The sequence below is a fragment of the Lynx canadensis genome, chromosome C1 (assembly GCF_007474595.2).
Source record: "Lynx canadensis isolate LIC74 chromosome C1, mLynCan4.pri.v2, whole genome shotgun sequence".
Classification (NCBI taxonomy): Eukaryota; Metazoa; Chordata; class Mammalia; order Carnivora; family Felidae; genus Lynx; species Lynx canadensis.
Genome location: NC_044310.1, coordinates 73,324,553 through 73,334,507, shown reverse-complemented (window position 1 = coordinate 73,334,507; position 9,955 = coordinate 73,324,553). Strand labels below are relative to the sequence as shown.

Sequence of the window (9,955 nt, the reverse complement as noted above, 5' to 3'; positions counted from 1 at the left end):
TTTCACAGATTGACTGCCTTCACATGCTGGGGACCACAGCTCAGAGAGCTCCTGGGGTTGGCATCCAGGGGCCACCTCCTCCACAAAGAGGTACACAATATTCTCTCGTTTCCAGTTTAGAAAACCCCAGGGGAAGATGCTGCTTGACGTGGTTTGGGTCAGTGTTCACACTCAGACCCATAAACCAGAGCCAAAACTGAGTGAGGAGAGAGTCATGCTACCCAAAAAAAGCCCTTGGGGACTTGTTGGTGTCAGTCTGAGAGGAGAGAAAACTGTGAGCCAAGAACCACCCCAACAGTCGCCTCCTGCTGATTCAATGCTCAGAACACCCAGGACCACAAGGTGGATTTGACTAAGAAATTGCATCCATTTTTATCACTCCGAAGTCAAACCCCTAACCACGCTCTGAAATACTGCCTCAGACAGGCGAAATCTCTGTAATTACAAGCATACGGTAATATTCTCTTCTAGCCACCAGGAAGTTGACTGGAGTAAATAAACAGGAGCTGTTTGCATCTAGCTAGCATTTTGCTGAGGAGACATTGAGGGGATGGGCGGGGGACTAGAGACCGGAAGAGACAAGGTTCGGCAGCTGCCCTCAAGGACCTTCCGGCTCCTGGAGTTACCGTGGATCTCAAGTGGATCTGGAGTAGGTTCCTGGGAGGCCACCTGAGAAGGGGGCTGGGAACCAGGGTGGTGGTGGTGGAGGATGAGCCCTAGGAAGCCGAGCTCCTGGCCTCCTGCTTCTAGAGCATCGCCTGCCTCAAGGGCTCTGTACATCGGATCTCACGTAAAATCATGTTTGTAAAAAAGGTTCTTACATCTTTGAAGATGTGTGAACACTTACAGCTATAGTCCAGCTGCCTTGTTCTGCTCCTGGAGACCCCGGGGTCCAGGAGATCTGCTTATTACATGCATTTAATCCTCACAACCATTCCAAGATCTCTCTGGTGAAGGCAAAAATGAATGTGGAGCCTTTCCTCCTGACCCCCAGGCTACCAGCCCTTGCTTCAAGTGCATAAAACTGCCAGATAAAACCACAGCTGAGAGTCCACATGTGGAAATTCAGAGAAGAGAGACCATTCTCTTGAATTGTTGTCTAATGGCGTATCGACTAGCCCGTCGTGTAGACTGCGGGAGAGGCAGACGCGAGGATGAGAGGAGGGGAGAAGAGAGCTAGCATGGACGGGACAGCGCCCCAAGAATGGTGCAGGCGAATGATGTGCGGAGGAGCAGGGCCGAGAAGTGGGCAAGGAGAAGAGAAGGAAGGATTGCAAAGGAGAAGGGAGAGGGAGGAGAGGAAAGAGGGGAGGGAGATACAGAGGCCAGACCTGCCCGGAAGTCCCAAGAAGTACGCTTACGCTTACAACAGCTGAGTGTCTCCCCTTGCCTTCATGCCACAGATTGAAGTCCTGAAGTCGCCGATGCAACATTTGCTCGGGAACTCGTCATCAGATGCTTTCACGTAGGTTAACGTGACCGCAAAGGCACACGGAGAGTTTCCGCGTGCTGGGCACTGACTGAGCTCGGGGCCAGACAGAATGTGGGGAGCCCGAAGGGACTCACGTGGTGTCCCCGCAAGCCAATATCCTATTGACCGTCATTTGCTGAGAAGGGGAAAAACCGATTTGCGACGAATATAATTCACGTATGTCTTTCTCGATGTTAAAAACAAGAGAACTATCGCATGCACTGAAACATTTTAACTTGATCATAGAGTTGCCTTCCATTTCACTTATTTTAGTCCAAGAACCGAATAGTATTTCTTTCAAAGCACAGAGATAACTTATATTGATAGAGTTACAAAACCTTGTTCAAATTTTGCTTAAAAACCTAATTTCTCTGACTTTCATGCTGCCAGAATGCTTCCCATGTTTTTGTTCTTGTATTCTCGCAAGATTCTCTAAGTCAAACAACTGCCTGGGAAGCCTGGTATCGGGACTCTGATTTAGATAATGGCATAATTCTCCAGAATACAGCCACAGGCCTGGCATTATTTTCAGCTGCCCACAACTGCTGTTCTCAGGGTGGGTGATGGCAGCTGGAAACGCAGCAACACTGGCAAATAGGGATTTTTTTTTTGTTCTCTCTCTGAAGGATGCTATCTATTCTAGCAGGATAGGATCAATTCCATGTAGCCGGATATATCAGGAGCATGCGCAGAAGGCACCTTACTGGCACCACGCTTATCGTTTACTCCAGGGGTGTCTGGTGTCCCTTCCCCACACCACGCCCTTCCCCACGGGCAGCTGCCTTGATGGCCCAGCTCTTAATCTGGCTTTGGCTGCTCCAACTGTTCACAAGTATTTAATGCTCCCAACAATGCTAAGAAAATAAGTCATATTATTATACCCATTTTACAGATGAAGAAAATGAGACTTAGATTAAGCAACTTGCCCGAGGACAAACCGACCGGAAAGCAAAGGAGCCATGGTTAGACCAGAACTTCCAAGCCTGTGTTCTTATGTACGTCGTTGTCTACTGACTCCTCTAGAAAAGGTAAGCACACCTTTCACTTACATTCGTGTTTTCGAGTTTCCGCCAAAATGGCTATTTTTGACCTGAGACCTACAAACTCAGAAGCACTGACTGTGGGTCAATCATCCCACGGAAGCAGTGTGTGGGTGGCAGGAAGAACACTGGTCTAGAAGACCTGCTCTGTGCATCATGGTACCTGACACATAGTAGGTGCTCATCAAACACTCGTGAAATTGAGAACCACAAGTCAGTATGTACGTTTGGCCATGCCTTTCTCCTGGATGTTCAAGAGGGCACTCTAATTAAAGACCCCACGGTTCACGCCAGCATCTCAGGGGCTGCAAAACAGCTCAGTGTAGCATCAGAACTTCCCACCATTTACTGAAAACCCATTAAACTTCCTTCCGGTATAGAATTTTGGGGACAAGGATAACGTAGGAGCCTTTTGCTCAAAGTAGCCTCTGCCTTTAACTGCTATTTTGCTCAATTTGTCTTAACTTCTAACTTTGTCCCAGAAAAATCCCAAAGGAAATGAAATTAAGCTGTTTCCCAGATTCGCTTTTCAAAATTAGTCCTGGGCTGGCCTTCAATACTGCAAACACATTCTGTGTGGCCACAAGGGAGGACTGCATAGAATTCTTGGACCAACTACGAAGCTTTGGGGGCCTGACAAGCTGAGAAAGTGCGAGAAAAAATGACACAGGTGGGTGTTTTGCGCTAATTACTGCCTGTCTTGCTGGTCTGTCCAGGGACCGCCACCTCTTTCCCTTGCCCTTTGGTTTGTCCTCGCCCTTTCCTGCTCTTGGAAATAATGTCTATTTGCTGCCTCTGCTTGGATTTGGGGCTGGGTAAAGTTATCCACAATTACTAAATCAGGCCAAAGTTTTGCACAAGTGCCCAGGGACCATCGTCAAAGTCCCTGCAGTTTCCCAGTCCACATGGTCCCTCTCCATGGAGGTGGGAGGTGGCAAAGTTTTTACTTGACACTGTGGCCGCCTGCTGGGGTGAGTCATCCCTTTGGAGAGCCCATCTGTAAATGCTAGACTTCGGCAAGGACTTGGTTTTATCGTTTTCTTGGGAACAGAGGCGTTCAATTTTAAATCTGCATATTCATCATTCTGGAGAAATAAACACAGTATGAAACTAACTAAAAGATTTAATAGTCAACATTTAATAATTCCCCAGTCATATGCGGGACAAGATTTTGTTCTGAGGAGCTTTAACACGCCTAGGTACATAATTGTGCAGGCAACATTCAAGAAGGCTATCTTTCTTTCCCACAATAGATTTTCTTTCATTCTATGTAGGTTTTCAACAGATTACCCCCAAGAGGAAAATCCTGCCTACTCTGTCTTTTCCTTATAGTGCTGCAGTCATGGTGTTTTAAGCATTGCTGGGAATTTCATTTGTATCTGAGTCTGTCTTATCTTTTCATCCTTACAGTCATCTTTTCAATGACGTTCTCTCTTTAAAAAATTTTAATGTAAACTAGAAGAACTACACCAGACGTGAGTCTTCATCTCGAGGCAGCCCTCTGTTTTGTTTCTTAGCCACACAAAGATTGCTTGGGCCCTGGGAAAATGTAGTCTACTGGTTTCAATAGAGACATTGAGAGAGGAAATTTTAGGAGTCAAACATCCTGAAACTTCCTGCCAATAAAAACGTGGATTTCACCAAGGCTTTAAAAAAAATGTTGAAAATTGGCGGACTTGGAGGCACTGTCCATGACCAAATTACATAGGTGCTAGTCACGAATGCCACTTCTTTTCCATTATACAAGAAATTAGCACACTCTAAAGCAATCCCTCCTGCATAGACATTATTCAGTAGTAACAAGTCCCAATGTGAAGATCCAGGTTTCCTTCTGTCTAATCATATGGCCATTTTCCCAACTGTTTCACACATGCTAATGGAGTGTGGCAAGTAAAACACATTTGGCTCCATATATGCGGTCCAACATGAAATGGCTTTGCAACCACGAGGCCCTAATCATTTTTCTCCTAATCTACCACTGCTCTAGGGGGCTAGTGTCTTCCCTGTCATGAGCGATTTCAGTGCGCTGATCAGGCTGGACTTGACAGATTCTTTATCAATGTCAAGTGTCTTTTGTGGTTAAGTCCAGTAACGCTAAAACAAAACGCCTCATAGATATTAGATATATGGTGGCATTACAGAGTTCTCTTGCAGGCAATATTTTTTGGTCAACCTATGAAAAGAAAAATGGAGTGAGGGCTAAAATCAAAGGAAGAGGCAGCAAAAGTCTTGGCAGTTATTTCTGTGAAAGTCAGACAATGTGACTGACATGGGGCCAATCACTCTCCCCTCCTCCACCCAAGTTAGAATAGAACAAAGAGAAATTGCCAACAAAGAAAGCAATGATCTAGGGGGAGGGGACTGAATCTCAATAGGTTTTTAATTTCGGGAAAAAGAGAAATATTGCAGAAAAACATGGGACCCCTGCACAGGCACACACATACATCCATAAGTACATGCCTAGCTTTATCAGTTAAAATCATCTATTTTCCCCATGAATTTTTCTTCTGACTTGTGAAGTTAATCTGTGAGGCATCACTGACATCACCAAGTTGCCCAATATCTCACATTAGTGCAAACTGGCTTAGAAAAAAAAATACAATCCAAGCATCTCTGAGTACAATAGAGACTCTGATCCTGGTGACGCTTGCTTTTGGTAAAAAGAGTTTACAGTGCTGTCTATATTGTGTCTTCTCCAGCAGTCTAGCTGTGACAACTTCATGATGAAGAATGTTCGCTTTCTCAGTTCGTAACAGCGGCTATTCTACAAGCAAATTTTGAAAGACCCTCTCGTAAGTGTACAAAGTGAGGCCTGCCAATCCCCTCTCCCCCCACATAAAGAAAATGTCCCAACCACTTGCTAAATCTGGGGTGAATTGTGTTAATCGGATGTTTCAGAATACCACCGTCCGGAATAACATGGGCTACAAAAAGCCTCACTGTCTTTTAGAAACCTGCAAGCCAAGAATAATGACATTCTCATCAAAGATGCAAATGGACGGTAGAAAGGGCTGCTCCGAGTGTTGTGGGTGCTAACCTGGAATTGTTATCTGTTACGCGAGCAAATCCGGAAGTTAGTGCAAATGAACTCGACAGACTGCACACCCCAACTCCTCAGCCATCGGCTGCTCTTCTGAATTACACAGTTAGAGGCTAAAGCCATTTCAATACTTTATCTGATTCTTTTTCTTTTTGCACTAATTTAGAAAGTTGGTTCTTTAATGTAATTGAACTCACTGAAGCTAAAAATGTCCAGACCTTTTTAATAAGGTACCCTTCAATATTAAACTTTGGGGTCTGTTCTCTGCCCAAGGAGCACTTAACTCCCATTAGCACTAATGGCAGTTGTACAAACATTGAGTAGAAAATATATATCTCTTTGTCTCTTTGTACTGGGCTCCAAGTCGGGGAGGGGGGTAGGAGGGAAGAAGAGGAAAAACAACTTCGAGACTGAATAAAAGAGGTAACGTTGTTGGTTCATTTACAGAGATGAAATTAGTGCTGGGCACCCCCAAATTCCAGGGAACAGAGACTATTAATAAGTGAGATGAGAAAATTTCTAAATCATTTTGAATAATACCCAAACCATCTTTCCCCGAGAAATCTGTTTTCCCTCCATCCCCAGCACATACATTAGACCCATTTTGCACTTGTTATGTACATAATGATTCTAGACAACATAAGACAATTTCATGATTTTTTTCTTATCATTTTTACTTATCTACCAGCGAGCCAATTTATGCAGCTTAAACCATTGCTAAAGAAGATGCATCAAAAATTGTCTGTAATCATTACGAATAATAGCGCAAAATGTTCACAAGAAGCTGTTTTCTTATCATATTTTCATTAAAACATCTTTTCACCTGCTTTGCTTTTCCCACGTCTGAAACCTGCATTGTAATCAGTCTTATTAACTGAGAACATAAATATGATTTATTATGGTCTGATAATGGAAGCTACGTGGACCCAGAGAAGGGCTATATTGTCCTTTGATAAAATGGCTCTTTTCTCTCAAATGGAGAGCTCTATCATGAGAACATGCAGAATGTAGTGAGTGATTATTTCCTCAGGGTGAGTGATGGCAAAACCCGACAGAAAATCTTCTTGTTGACCATGACAGCCTCAGAGGGTCCCCAAACCTCCCCGAGTTTGACAACCTGCAGACACTTTTGATGAACTGTATTCTTCTGTCAGAGACAGCCTGTCTGGGAGGAGAAAAGAGACCTTTATTGTCTGATCGGCTATTATTGTCTTGATCTTTTATAAGCAATCTCTAATGCACATGAATATAATATCCTTTCACACAAGTGCCAAGCATAATAGAAATGTAGTTATAGGACCCTCCCCCTGGTTATGTAAATGTCCTTACACCATAATTAAGAGAGATGGTTGGTGACTGATAGGGGAAAGAAAGAGTGATCAAACTGTTTTCGCATTTCTCCCTATTTTAAAGACCTCAACCCAGGGTAAACAGCATTACTGGTAGATGCAGGGAACCAGGTTATTTCGAAGTCTTAGCCTAAAAGGAAAAATAGTTTTGAATTTGGTATTGGTGTTATATTTTTATTAAACATGCAAATGGCAGCTGGTTTTCAGCCAAAGTGATTACTATGCTGATATGACTTAGAAGAAAATGAGTATGTCTCTCAAAATACCTGGCTGAGGGTTACAGCAGGAACAAAGACCTATTAATAAGGAATGTACTTGCACAAATGGGTCCTCCAGTCCAAATAAAGTTCTCTAATAAATTTCCCTCTTATCCATTTCCAGGAGCCCAAATATGGCAAAAAAAAATTTTTTTTTTCAATTAACAAATATATTTGCAGGCACAACTCTTGCAATTATTGGGCAATTAAATCTACTTCTTAATGTGGCCCTTGGGAGCCATCTCTATTTCTGAACTGTGAAGGATAGTTCTAGATGGTGTTTGTGTGGATTTGGTGACAAAGGTTTTCTGATCTTCCAGATCAAATCCGACCAGACTTGCCGCAAGCAGGCCAGCCCATGGAAGCCAGTGGCTTGATGCTCAACTTCAGCTGCTGGCAGAAAGGAGAAAAAGACATCACCCATCCGAAAAATTTTAATCCCCCAGCAAAATACAATACTCAATTTTTCATTAACCTTCTGACACCTGGACTCACAGAGTATCCCCACACTAATCACTAATGGGTTTTGCATTACCAATTAGTGTAGCAAATTATCCAGCATTGGTGCCAAAGGGTTAATCATTAGTTTCACACCACTGGGTGGTCAGAGTTAGAAGAGCAGCCCCTGAACCCAAAAGAGTGGAGAGTGAGGGGCTGGGGGGTGGAGAGAGCTCTCATTATCAAGAAGAAACATGCAGCTCATAGGCATTGACCTCCGTATCTCTCTCCTGGCATCTTGCCTCAAGGTGGATTTAAGTATTATACAAGTATGCACGTGTGCACACACATGCATACATGTTTAGACACAGTTCTGGGCCCAGAACAAATCACCAACCTAGCCAGTTTCTATTGAGTCTGTCCCATCAAAGGTAGATCAGGCCAGAGGAATTCTCTCTCTCTCTCTCTCTCTCTCTCTCAGCACCTCTGTCTATTTGCTTCTCTAAGCAATGACTTTCCCATGGGAATGAAAAAATTTGCCATTTCAGAGGGAGCTGGGTTTTGAGAAGTGTTTGATCTCTCTTAAGAGATACTTCTCTGAAGTTCTGCCAACCCTCGATTATCTGTACAAATGAGGCTTACAGAAAGTATGGAAAGATTCGATTCACAGATAATCTTCAAACTCCGGTTTGGTCTATATTTTAGTTTCTTTCTGAACAAATTGTACCAGAGCAATTAACAAACAAAACTGATTGGATGTTTCCTTTCTCCTTTTATGGTCAATTTTGTGGATGTCAGCAGCATGAGGAAATTGTCAAAACACTGGCAAAGAGGAGAGAGGAAAGGGAAGAAACAAAATACCCAGATAGTCTGCAAGCTAGATAATCTGCTCCTGAATAATTGAGAAGAATCTAATTTCAAAGATAATAAAAGAAGGCTCAGAGAGCAATTCCATCTTGAAAATGCACAACCCCTTCCCCCTAACCCCAAAATAGCCGGTAGGAAAACAAATAAGTAAACAAGAAAACCGCAAGAAAAATTTGAACCTACTGTCCCCATCCACATTTTCCCTGATCTAATCTACATGTGTTCTAAGTTAAATTATATTCTAAAGAGGGGCAGGGCGGGGAGGAAGAGAAGGAAACACAGAAGACACTTCTCACTTGTGTCCCGTCTAGCTGTCTTGCTTTGTCGTCAGGTACTGAAAGCTAACACAGTTGCTTTCAAAACTATATGGTCTAAAACTTCTGAAAGTGACCCACTTCCACACTTCTCTCTCCTCTCTCTCTCTCTCTCTCTCCCCCCCCCCTTTTTTTTTAGAAAACCCAACATTCAAAAAAAAGAACAGCAATGACTCAGCACTTTATTATTTATTTTTTAGTCCCAAAGTTTTGACTCCTTACACACACACACACACACACACACACACACACACACACACACACAATGCTTATGCGCATTTGAACCTGAAATGGGAAACTTTGCCACACTCGATTCTCCACGGTGCTTCCACTCAAAGCCAGAATTTAAAACTTTTCAGTTAAGGGAAGAAAGACTCTTAATGAGCCTAATCATGCACATTATTTTGGCTGGAATCATTGACTGACTGCACTTACTTAGTTCTGCTTTAGAAATGAAAATCTAATAAAGTAACTGGCAGTTTAAATGTCACAGAAATTTTCTCCAACATCCCAACTGGAATTGTGAAAACAGGCTCAAATTCCTCTAATCTCTCTCTCTTTCACCTTCAAATGCCACTCTTCTAAACCAAACCATTTCCTAAGAAATAGCAGAACTCGGCTGGGTTCAGAGGTCGGGGCAAGGGTGGGGAGGAGGAAGACTCTTTCTTCAAGTTGGAAGGGATTTGCTTTTTTCCACACACTAAGGCAAGAAGGACCGGAATCTTGAGGCTGGGAGTGTTCTGCCTCTTGCAAGGGAATTCAAAGGAGTCATTGTATTTGATACTTTGCTTCCCAATTGGCCTCTGACAGCAACATCAGAAGCAACAGATACTTCAGTTCTACATCTGGAAAGAGGCATTTCTTTTTACAAAGAAAAAGAAAAAAACCCACTCCTAAAGACATTGAAGCCTAATTACTCTATATCCCATAATCTTAAAGATTGAGATCTCTCTGATACTATGTGATAACCCCTTGAGGAATGGGAGCAGCTCCATTAGGACTTGAACAGATAGCATCTCTATACTTTCCCCTCTATAAAACTAATATTCAAAATAAATATACTGGCTGGATGCTTTCGTTTCCCCTGCCACTGAATTGTAATGATCTTTGTGCAGGGTACAATACCATTTATTAAGGTATCAAGTAGACAATAAACTCTTCACTAAAATGTAACAGCAA

General features: G+C 43.0%; 1 long non-coding RNA gene across 2 annotated transcripts; it reads left to right on the top strand.

The window, feature by feature from the left end:
- The first annotated feature begins 2,234 nt into the window (after positions 1–2,234).
- On the top strand, positions 2,235–8,369 carry LOC115521511. Of its 2 annotated transcripts, none has more exons than XR_003971085.1 (4): positions 2,235–2,499; positions 2,994–3,181; positions 5,214–5,303; positions 7,478–8,369. It is a non-coding gene; the product is annotated as an uncharacterized LOC115521511 (long non-coding RNA). The 2 variants fall into 2 exon arrangements; XR_003971084.1 differs by having other exon boundaries at positions 5,211–5,303.
- Positions 8,370–9,955: the final 1,586 nt, after the last annotated feature.